Genomic DNA, 13,089 nt, shown 5'->3' on the forward strand with positions numbered 1-13,089 from the left:
CTCTTTCTTTCAGTACTACAGATATGGTTGACCCCAAATGGTGAAAAATTCAACTTCAACTTCAACTTCTGAATACACCATGATTTGTTCTTGTTTGAGGACATGTTTCTTGAATATTCTTTTTATCATCATATATTACTGGTGTCTGAAATTAATTGCATACTGCTACATGCATGTTCCATTCACACATATTTGGTAGAAGAAGAATAGTGTATTGTCATTCTTGTACAATTGAAACTATTCCAAAGGGTTTGATAGAAATTAAGAAATTGGCATGAAAAATTATATAAGTATTGATTTCATTGGAATGAAGAGGATACTTAGAACAATTTCATCAAATGGAATCTGTTTTAGTTTGCATCTTCATTACTCTTGCACAGCATCATCAGCATGCATATATAGCTCACCCCAGAAAAGAACGCAGGTACTATTTGATCAGCCTGCTTGATTTTTATAACATGTAAGTATGTAACACAACTTACTTGGTCTCACAAATTATAGAATAATTTTTCCCCTTAAAAATCTCAAATACACAGAAAGCAATGAAGCACGGATATAAATACAGATACGACGATACGATATGACACGACACGGCGATACAGTAAATTTCTAAACACTAGAATACGATATATATGGATATATATGGCAATTAAAAATATATAATAATAAAAATATGAATAATTTAAAACATACTTCTCATACACCTTTCTTATTCAATATTATTATTATTTTATCAAAAATATTAATGATTATTATTTGTAAATAAAAGTACAAAAGTAACAAAACTTTCCAAATGACCAAGTCTGGACAATCAAGAATTTGCTGCTTTGCATCAATTCAACCATCCAAGTCCAACTCGTTGACCAAAAAAAAAAAACCATCTAAGTCCAACTCTTACTTGAAACATTTCAGAGTCAGAGCCCTCAAAGAGAAAATAGAGGAAATCAAAAACCCATCTTCATCTTCTTCACCTTCTGCTGATTCAGCTGAGGAAATTACCAACAACTCTAGAGATGACTAGAGATTCATATCGAGAACAGAACAGAAGTATAGAATTAGAAACATATCCCTCGCTGAAAGAAAAAACACTAGAGATCCAGAAGAATAGGTATCGGTGTCGTCGGCATCGCAGTATCTCCCATTCACTTAATTCTTCAGAAACGTATCCAATTTTTTGGATACATGTATTGAGAAGGGGTGTCGTTGGTGTCGCAATCTCTCACATTCACTTAATTCTTCAGAAACATATCCAATTTTTTGGATACATGTATCGAGAAGGTTGGATACACGTATCCAACCAATCAACCAGTATCCGTTGACCCAGATACGTATTCCACGTGTATTCAAGCGTATCATATCCGTTTGTGTATTCGATACGAAATATATCACTAAATTGGCGTATCCGTGTTCAAAGGACAAAAAGATTCTTGTCCCAAAATTTTCATCGGCCTTCCTTTTCAATTCCAACCCCTACTAGTTTGATTCAATCCAAAATCCCTTACAAAAATGAGAAAAAGAGATGAAAACCAATTTTTCATGAAAATCTTCTAATACAATCGAAGAATAGGAAAAAAAAAAAAACCAAGAGGGGTAGATATGATCATATAAGAAACATAAATCTTTTTTTTTGATTGTTTTAGCACTTACATGGTTGTATTAGATCAACTAAGTAATTGTACAAAACATATTTGTCACTTGCTAACTTTCATCTTCCTTTCTTCCCTCTACAAATAGATGCCATAATTGCATATTCACAAGTCCCCTCAAACTATCAAATCAATCATGGAACAAGGTTCCCTTGCTTTTTTTGGCCATGATGAAACAAGATCCCCCTTCCCCAACGTCAATTACACAAAAAGCAAAGGAAAAGGAAAAATAACAAGAACAAATTAAAAGAATTTCCTTTTATTTCTATTAATTTTCCCTCCAAAGAATGAAAATCACTAATTTCCACAAATACAATTGATGATGATCAACAAGGCATGATATGTTTAGTCTTGGTATCATAGCTCAACGCCTTCCCCAACCCAACACTCAAAACCTTAATCAAATCCCCACACATCCTCCTCACCAAATGCCCCTCACAATACCCACTTTGCATCACAAGCAATATCTTTGCCACCCCATTGCTCCCCACCACACACTCCTTGGCCTTCTTATCCCCCAACATCCAACACACACTCCACAAAACCGCCACGCCGTCCTCCGTCGCAGCCCTCGACCCCTTCATCAGCCTCTCCGCCACCGCCGCCACGCATTTCGCCTCCGCACTGATTGCCGACCTGCCCTCCGCACACGTGGCAATTGTAGCCAACAGCTTCAGAGCCTTTTCCGCGAGCGAAATGCTTGTTTCCGCGTTTAACAGCGTGGCTGTTATGAGTTGGACGAGTCCGAACCGGACGAGTTCGGCTTTAATTGAACGAGTCACGGACACGGATGCTAAGCACGAGAAAACGGCGTCGTGTAGGTCCTGATCGGATTCTGAGATCAAGAGGTGGTTTAGTACGGACAATAGGTCTTCGCTCTCTGCGATTACACGTTTGGACTCGGCGTCGAGTGCGATCGAATTCAAAACCCTAGCGGATTCGATCTTTGAACTCAGACTGCCTTTCTGCAAGAGTAATCGAATCGAAGAGAGGCAATTTCGGTTTCGGTGTAATTGTTCGCCGACGACCGCGTCCTGAGGCAAAATCGAATCCAAAACCTTAATTACCGATTCGAGAACCTCAATTTCAACGCCTTCTCTGTTCAGAACGCCAACGACGGCCGAAACAAAGCCGTTGAAATTCGCCAAAAACCTGCGATTCTCATCGCTGTAGCTGGCAAAATCGACCGTCTTGGACAAGGAACTGAGTAGATTTTGGTCGAATTTCTCGTTCTCGTTCTCGAGAACTTGGACGAGAGCGCGGAGCTGTGGGGCGGAGAGAGAAGGGGAAGGGGAAGGAGGGCCGTTGGATTGGGCCCAGAGGTTGATGAGACGGCGGAGGGTGAGGTTGGGGACGAAGTCCTTGGAGGGGAGGACTTGCATGGTGGCGGGACAGGTGTCGTGGCCTGATTGGAGCCAGTGCTGGATGCTGGAGCGCTCGTATGTGATGCCGGTGCAGAGGCTTACGGGAGACCTCATCACGTCCATGGAGATCGGGCACCGAAACAGGTTCGGTACGCTTATGAACAGTTCATCCCTCACCATTTTTTTCTGACAAATTTTTACTCAGAGACTCTCAGAGACAGTTTTTGAGTTTTTTGTCTTGTTGAGTTTTGGAGTTGATGGAGTCTGTGGAGGTGGTTTTGAAGACGGAGGTAACGTCGTCGTTTTGACTTGGTGTAAATTGTCGTTGGTCAAATGTGGGCCTGTTTCTTTTAAGTTGGACTCGTTGCTTGTTTAAAAGGTTGGGTCTGTGACTTTCTGTTTGTTTCCGCGTAAATTAGCTTGGTAAAACACGGTCCTTACACCTTACGGAGGAGGAGTCATCACTATCAGTCATGCATGTGAAGGAAGAAATGGAGCACAATTCTCCAAATATACCTTTTTTAAAAAAAAAATGAGGACCGCAAAGAAATTGAGGGTAAAAACATTTGAGTTAACTGTGAGAGTGGAGGAGTAATGGATTATAATTTGGAAGATGTGATATTCACGTTATGGTTCAGTTTATTTTATAAATATAATTATGAATTTAACCTTAATTACAATCTAATGCAAACTAAAGGGGTACGATTGACGATTGTACATACAACATTGAAAACTCAACACATTATCGGATCTAAGAGTATTATTTAGCTTAAATTATAATAGCTAGTTAACATAAATTCTAGTATTTACATGTGGTCAGTATATATAAAATTATCATTTCTTGTATACACGTGGAAGTAAATGCTATGTATGGTTTGTGTCATTGGTCAGGACTGTGTGTGTGTGGGTGTGGTATAAGCGTGGTAAATGCTATATATGGGTTGTGTCATTGTGTACGACTTTGTATGTGTGTGTAGTGTAGGGTCCAGTCTCCAGAGCCAAGACGTGGAACACGGGGTTGCAGAAGATTAAAGAGTAATGGAAGAAGACTTACGACCTTTGAATTTTCTCCGCCTAATATGTACGACTGTGGAGAGAGAGAGAGTTGTTGTTTGGGTCTTCTATTCTGACTTTTAAGGCGATAGAACCAAAGAGCAAGACAGTAAGACACTACCCACTCATAAATAATATTTGTTTTTGGTAAATCTCTTATATAATATAGTCTTTTATTCAAAATTTCTTCAGCTATAGACTATAATTAATGTTATAGATATAGTCTAATTTCTTTTTTGGTTCAAGAATTCAAATCGAGTTAGTACAAACTACAAAGCCAGAAGGTTTAAGCTAGACTTTTGTCAATATTGTGAAAGTTGAAAGGATGAGAAGAAAGAGATTAAAACGTAGAAAAAGGAAAATGAATTGGTTGACTACGGTAATGCACATGGATAATACCGTTATTGTTCTTTAATATTCTATTATCATTTTATTTCTTTTGTAATTGAAACCAAATTTATCTTAATCCTAATCTATTTTTACATTCTCTTTCATTCCTATTCTATATCAAACTTATTAGTTCCACTTTTATGACGCACCTAAATAATTTAGAAATTTAAAAATAACATAAAGATATTGAAAATTTCATATATACACGTCTAGTAACCAAAATTAAAATTTTTCTTTTTTCCAATCCTTGTATACACACTTTATCTGAGTCCTTTTTTAAGCAAGGATTCTTTTCATTTTCATGAAAAAAAAAAAAGGCTACATTGTTAGAAACTTAGAATATACCTCACAATGTGATCTCATAATTGAAATTTTACATTTATTCAAATTCCCTCCAAGGATCATCTATAGTAAAACAACAATCAATCAATTTGAAGAAAAAAAATTGTGTACTGATTTGATTATTAACATGGTCAATTTAGTATTTATTTGAAATACTATGATCATTCATTTATAGTCAAAATTAGATGACTCTAATTTGGTTAATTTTTGAATATATTATTCTTAAAAATGAATGGTTCAAATCATAATCATATATAAGGCTATACATTGTGGGATAACTCCAACCAAGGTCGGTCCTAGGATTTAGGAGTACGTCCCTAGGTAATACTAAAAGTTGAGGCCCTTTGTGGAACTTCATCCAATAACTAAAATCAGGGGTGTGTTTCGGACAGATCGGATCGGAAATAGGGTGTTTCAATTCTAATTCAAAAATTTTTATTCTAATTTTCATTCCAAAAAATCGGAATTTCAACATCTCATTCCAATTCGAAATTTTCGGATTTCTCGGAATTTTAGAATTTTTTCCGAATATCACATTTTCGGAACTTTCGGATAAAAATTCAAAATTTTCAAATAAAAAATCGGAATCTTCACGTTACTTTTTGTTATTAGTAAAAATAAACTAAAAAAATTAGTAACTACACGTACAAAAAATGTGGGTGTTTTTGTTAGCATTTATGTTATTATGATACACATATATTTATAATATACATATGTTTATATTAATAGTATTAGTTATTTTTTTTAATATATATGTATGTGTTTGAAACAAATAACAAATTAATGAAACATATAGTAAAAAACTAAATTAATATAAATACAGAATAAATTGACATAATTTCGAAAATATTGAATCTATTGAATCGGAATGCCTTTGGAAAATTTCGGATCGAAATTCGGATTGGATCGGAATTTACAAATACATTCTTATTCCAATCCAATTTTTTTCAAAATTTTCAGAATTCGGCATTTTCGGATTTGATTTGGATGTTTTAAAATTGGTTATTTTCGGATTGAAATCGGTCGGATTCGGATTTTTCAATCCAAATCACACCCCTAACTAAAATTAATTGAGAAAAATAAATCATAACTAATAAATTTCTAACTTGACAACGTATAAGAAAGATCTCTATTTTTCATTGAATTAGTGGGCCAATATCCTATAAGAAGTCCTACACTTGGCCGAGCTCTAGGTGGTCGTCCATCACGAGCCGAGCCTGACTCCAACAATGCGTTCAATTTTTATTTTTATTATTTTTTTATATTATACATAAGGGTTGAATTTGATTTAGAAAAACAATACCATAGTTTGTCACCAAACACTACTCACGTCAAGTTATGTGTGATTTTCTATGGGCTGAATTTAACTTAGAAAAATATGTAGTCATGAAAGCATAAATGGTAGAAGAAAAATAAGTACGTAGAGAATAGTGTATAATTTTAAACCCCCTAATCACCTAAAAAATTTGCCTAAACCCCCACCCATCTAGAAACTCTTTCAAAACTCCCTATAACTTATAATCCTAAATTACCCTTCTGACGCGCGCTGACGCATGCTGACATCACTATAACTGAATTTTAGTAAAACAGTTTTTTTTTTTTCCTGGAATTGAAGTTTTTGCTAAAACTCAATATTTCGCTAAAACTAAAATCAAACACTGAAATTGAATTTCATTACACTAAAACTGAATTTCAAGAATTCAGTTACTCTGAAACTGAATTTCAAGAATTCAATTACACTGAAACTGAATTTCAGAAATTCAGTTACACTAAATTAAAGAATTCATATGAATTCACTTACTGAAACTGAATTAAGTGATGAAACAATTACACCTTGACTAAAATGCAATTACACCTTAATTAAAAAACAATTACACCTTCACTAAAACAATTACACCTTTACTGAATTTGGTTTCACTAAAAAGAACACAGCAACCTTATCAAAAATAAATAAATACAACAATACAACAAGCCATCGAGATGAGAGGAGTAGCCAACACAGCAAGCCATCGATGTGAGCCTATCAAACAACTATAGACTAAATTCAGTTTCAGTTTGAATTCAATTTCAGTGAATTCAGTTTCATTGCATTCATTAAATTCAAATTCAATTAACTGAATGCACTGAAACTGAATTCACTGAAATTGAATTTAGTGAAACTGAAACCCTGGACAACGTCGTCCGATCACCTCACGCGCGACGAGTACACAACAGTTACCACTGCCTCGATCTGTTTCTACCTGCAAATTTGATTCATCATATTTCATAATCATAATTTCATTCAAAATTCATTTAAAACTCATGTTTCATGAACTGAAACTGTTTAATCAATAAATGTAGGCTTAAAGTTCCCTATCCAACTACTGTTTTTCTGAACATCAACTAATAATTTAAATAATAATGGAAATTAACCTTTAAAACCATCTCTGAGCTCAAATCCAAATTACACACAAGGACAATCCAAAAATTTAGTTTCACATTGTTTGCCGTGTCAAGATAATTTGCCTAACAGTTTCAATCCAGAAGCTCTCATCCAAGAAACAAGCATCTGCTAATAGGCAGAAACAAAAGAAACCACTACTAAATCTCATCCAATTAACGGTGTACCAAAATAAATTATGAGTTTGAAGTTTCCATTACTCTACCTGGTTTTGCAAGACAGTAGCAAAATCACCATTATCCAATGCTTGGCATACATGAACAAGTTTATCAGGAAGCCAACATAGCAAGCCAACTGAAACTGATGTAGGTATGGTGACTGAGAGAGGTGAAATGGTTACAGATCGCCACCTCCGATCGCCATCTCAGGTCGTCGATCTCCAGAGAAATCGAGAGCATCATGATGTCCAAGAGCACCAGCAGACTCTGGACGACAAGAGGAATCCATCCATGGTGGTCCGGCACCTCGTCGTCGTCGAAATCGGTGAATCGCGGACGAGGGAGCTCGGGTCTTCCTAGACCCGATCTAACGTCGACGCTTGGTTTCACGACACGTGGAGGGCATGGGAAGAAGAGGGAGGAGAGACGAGAAGATCGAGACAGGTCTCGCCGTCAACCGTCGCTAGACGATAGAGCACGCGCCATCGACAGTCGCGTGGGGAGAGAACGCACCATATGAGAGAGACAGAGCACAGAAGTAAAAAAGAGAGAGCGTGAGAAGGAGAGAAATAAAAATGGAAAACTTATTTTGAATAGCCTAGGGATATAATAGGGATATTAAAATAAAAAAGGGTCAAACCAAACTGGGTGTTAGTTGACCAGGGGGTTATGAGAGAGTTTAAGTGACTGATAGGGGTTTTGGGAGAGATTGATTTAGGGTGGGGGTTATGAGAGAACCTAGCTCTAAATAGGGGGTTAGTAATAATTTACATTTCATTTTATTAAGGCATTAGGATATATGGTTGGAAAAATAATAACATAATACAATTTGATTTATGGTGCCTTTTGTTCACACTAAATATTAACTGGTACAAGTTAATTAGAAGTAGGTGAGACCGATGGTCGATGGAAGGGGCCTAGCTACTTAACTCTTCTTAATTAGCATACAACTTAATTAATTAGCAGGGAAAAAGAAGACTGATGATGAAGAACAACCTACCCTATTTTTACTTCATTTCATGTATGTCTCCTACCACTATTAACTACCACTTATGTTGTTATGAGCTGTTTTAAGTTAGTTTTCTCGACTCCCCACGTAATCAATGTCATTAGTTTCAGGTGTTCAATATTTGGCTTGATAAACATTGGTGCGTTTTTTTTTAGGGCTAATTATAAATAAATTAATAAAAGTTTTCACAATTACATTTTAATTAATGTACTTTTTTCATAATTTCATTTTAGGCGATCACTATTGACCAAAATGAAAAAATATACATTATAATAAATTAATAAACATACATTACTATTTATATTTAGATTTGTATTCGGTTTGTATTTGATTGCTACGCAGCAAAACGGCTTAGGATTTAGCTTCCGGGTTTTAGGCTTTCCCGAGATTTAAACCATAAGTCATAAACTCCAGAACCCTAATTCTAAGCCCTAAACCCTAAACCCCATTTATATACCCTGCACTCTATTTCTATACCCTAAACTAAATTAATGGCAACGTCATAATTTTATGCTCATAAGTAATGAAAAAAAAAAAAAAAGATGGACAAATTGGTATTTTCCAATGCACAAAAATATAGGACATCAATAAGTGGATTGGGCTTAGTGACTAAAATAAAATATAATTTCAAAACTCATTGACCTTTATGGGAAAAGAAAAATTTACATTAATCATTATGTAATAAGGTCCGTTGATTTTAGGTACTAAATTTCAATGTTATTTTATTTTAACTACTAAAATATTTATGTCATTTAATTTTAGATACTAAATTTCAGTTTAGATACCAATTTTATAAAACATGGTTAGAACGAGCTGTGATTGTTTAACAATCACAATTTTTTATTGATTTATTGTTTTTTCAGTGTTTGCAAGGCTTAAACTTTAAAGTTTAGTCTATAGGTTACAGGACTTTATCTCCCAAACTTAAATCAAAAGTACTAAACTCTTATAAACTTTGAATTTTTATGAATTTCAAACAGTCACAACTGTGATTGTTCGACTGTCATAACTGTATAACAAACTAATTTATGATCTAATCCAAAATGTTTTGCTCTAAATTAGTACCTAAACTAAAAAAGATTAATGTCTTACTGCTTTGCTGAAAAACTATTGATATTTGTTATTTAATCCTAATTTTCTATATGTAATATTAAAATGTTTTATTGATTTAAATATAATTTGCTTTTTTTTTTTTAATAGTGTAACTTTCGAATCCAATTCTTCTTTGACATAATATTAGAACTCTAGTTCTAAGAGGCCGGTCAAGCTAGGTTCAAAACCTCTAACCTCCAACTCCTATTTATTTCATACAACTATACAAGTAGGACTTTACTACAATGTCTTGCCAAAAATGTGGTATACCTAATTATATTTTTATCTTGTTAATTTCTGTATTGTTGATCAATTGCCTGATACCTTATGTTTTTTAAGTCTAATAATTGTATAACAAAAAATAAAAATATGGACTTTCCCATTATTATACTTTTTTAATTAAAACTATCGGTTGGAGTTTGACTCATTAAACTAATCAGTCATAAGTGCTTTCCCAAAAAAAAAAAATAAATAAATAAATAAAAGAACTAATCAGTCATAAGAGCCGGCTGATAGTGACCCATTTGAAGTCTGATGGAATGAGCCCAACACATGGAAGATCTTAGCTGTAAGGACAATGCGGTGGAAAAACAAAATTAAAGTTTTGAGGAAGGGGATGTCGTATTTTATTAGTGGTTAATAACTATTACAGTTCACCAAGAATAAAAAGCCTGTTATTGTTTTATATATATATATATATATAACTTAATTATCAATTTATCACTCAAAATTGTAACTCATTCTCACTTTGTCATCTAAAAAATTTTGTATCTCAGATTACTACCTGTAACTTACATTCGTGTCTCATTTTACCTTGTTTCGTCAACAATTCCATTAAAAATAATGACCTATCAGTTAATGCTGACGTGGCGCGCTGGATGTGTGCCATATGTCACATCTTTGCTTTTATTTTCAGATTTTTTTATTTTTCTATTTTTATAAACTTTAAAAATTAATTAAAAATAGTTCCGAACTCAGAAAAATAGACGAAAAATTCCTACGGACTTGTCTTGACTAGCACTAATTTACTATCAGGTTAAATTACCAATTTGCTCTCTAAAAATTTCCAAAAAAATTAGAAAGCCCAAATTTATTTCTAAAAAATTAAAATAAATTTCTCTCTATTAAATAAATTCTATAAAAATTCTAGAATTTTCGTAAACTCTTGGACAAATTCTCAAAAATATTTTGAAAATTACCAAAAGCCTGTTTTAGATAATTATTTTGAGACTTTACAGAAATTTTAGAATTTATTTTATAGGGAAATTTATTTTTCTCTAAGACCGAGAGGTCTTTTGGGTAGCAAGTGTTCACGAGAACGGTATTGTTAGTTTGTAGAAGACTAACGGTGCAGATCTCATATTTTTTGGAGTTCGGGAGATTATCCTATGAATTTCTAAAGAGTCTAAAGTATTTTAATTTTCTAGAAATAAATTTGGACTTTCCAAATTTTCTGGAAATTTTTAGAGGAAAAATTGGCATTTTGACCCCATAGTAAATTAGTACTAGTCAAGACAAGTCAATAGGAATTTTCGGTGTATTTTTCTAAGTTCGGAACTATTTTTAATTAATTTTCAAAGTTTATAAAAATAGAAAAATAAAAAAAATCAGAAAATACAAGAAAAGATGTGACACGTGGCACACATCCAGTGAGCCACGTCAGCATTAACAGCTAGGTCATCATTTTTAACGGAATTGTTGACGGAACAAGGTAAAATGGGACACGGATGTAAGTTACAGGTGGTAATCTGGAACAAAAAAACTTTCAGGTGGCAGAGTAGAAATGAGTTACAATTTTGCGTGGTAAATCGATAATTAAGCCTATATATATATATATATATATATTTCAGTCTTCTGAAGATTTCTATTTATGTCTTTTAATTTTATAATTTATTGACTAAAGTCTGATGACTTTTAAAATTTTAACTAAAATCCAATAATATTGTAACTATTCCATGTTACATAATATTGATCCATTAATTTTTATTTTTTTCACAAATATTAGAAGTATTAAACTCTAATTTTTCAAATCTATATCCCTATTTGACAAGTAAGAATAAAGAAAACTAGGCTTTGCAAATCCTATATGGTAAAGAAATGGGCTTTGTATTGTACAATTGTTGCTTTCTAATTTCCATGATTGTATGGTTGTTTTTTAATTCCACGTTGTGTTGGGCTTTGTAGACTTACCAGCAAGTTATTTGATTCATAATCGTTTCTTAACATGAATATGAAATTATTTTATATTTCTAATTAATTTTTTATGGTGAATAGATCAATTATAATTTCTTTTACATTTGCATATTTGCAGTGAATAAATGGTTCTTATACTTTGCAGATTACAATTTAAATTTTTTGTATTGTTTTCCCTTTTAAAACTATATAAGTTTTGACAAAAGAGCCTCATTTTGAGCTTTCGCCTCGGACCTCCAAAAGCTCGACGTTGGATAGATGTAGCCAGCAAATCCGGCCTTGAGGGTATGCAGAGAGGGAACCACATCGAGCTCTGAGATATTGAGGGCCATCAAATTTTTTAGACCCATTTATATTCTTATATACTATATTTAATCCAAGTAATCTACATAAATGGTCGATGCCTCATTTTATAGTTCACCTCAAACCCTCAATATATTAGGACCAACCCTAATAGCCAGAGAGCATTGAATGGGGTCAATCTCAAATTTCTATGCTTGTGGGACTTTATGGGCTCAGCCCCCCGCGCTTATACATGCCCTTGGGATTTTTGGCCTTTTAAATGGACCAAGAAGTTATTGTAAGCTTTAATATAATTTTGGGTTCTTGGTCTCATTGGATTAGGTTGTGACTTGAGCAGGAAAATCCTTATCAACAGAAATAATAGATTTGGGATTTACTAGTACAATGTAATACTTTTGATTTTGAAATGACTAGATTTACTAGCTTGAAAGTCATATATCTCTTATTTTTCTTCTTAAATAAATATGAACGAAAAATTTAGTCGATCAATTATTTGACAGTATATTATATTACTTTCAAAAGAATTATCTTGTAATTATGAGAATAGTGATCGAGTAGTATATAAACAAGGAAATATGAGCTATCAACTCAAAATCATAGAAAATATTTTTAACTAACCTAAACACATGCAACCAATTAAGCAAATTGTAATGGTTTGAGGGAGCTAAGGGTGGTCTAGTCAGCATTGAGCTGTATGGGTAGTTAGACATTTAGTGTGAGTCTAGGTCTGTTGTGAAAAGTTTTATAGGTAGTTATAGGTTACATTGGGGGTATAAGAGTAGTAAAACGATTCGGTTTGTATTATTCACCAAGAAACAATTTTATTCAGAGGCTTCCTTTTGGGAAGACATTCTATTTGCGTAGATTGCACTGTTAGGCCGAGAGGGAAATCATCTCTTGGAGCTTAATTAATAATGCAATTGATTTCCTAAGATCATTACATGTGGTAGAGAATTAAGCTTCAAGAAATGGCGACTCAACAAGATTCAAGAACCGGGTTCTTCGAGAATTCCATTCATGTCTGAGAGATTAAAGGGCAATTGAGTGCATTGCTGCTAGGTCTTAACAATAGAGGGATATTGGAAATCAACAAGAAGGT

The 13,089-nt window shown here is 33.7% G+C and overlaps 1 pseudogene; it reads right to left on the reverse strand.

The window, feature by feature from the left end:
* Nucleotides 1-1,597: 1,597 nt before the first annotated feature.
* LOC147277784 (U-box domain-containing protein 28 pseudogene) lies at nucleotides 1,598-3,273 on the reverse strand (annotated as a pseudogene).
* Between the last annotated feature and the right edge of the window lie 9,816 nt (nucleotides 3,274-13,089).

This window comes from Dryas octopetala, chromosome 8 (assembly GCF_963921425.1).
Source record: "Dryas octopetala chromosome 8, drDryOcto1.1, whole genome shotgun sequence".
In the NCBI taxonomy this organism is placed as follows: Eukaryota; Viridiplantae; Streptophyta; class Magnoliopsida; order Rosales; family Rosaceae; genus Dryas; species Dryas octopetala.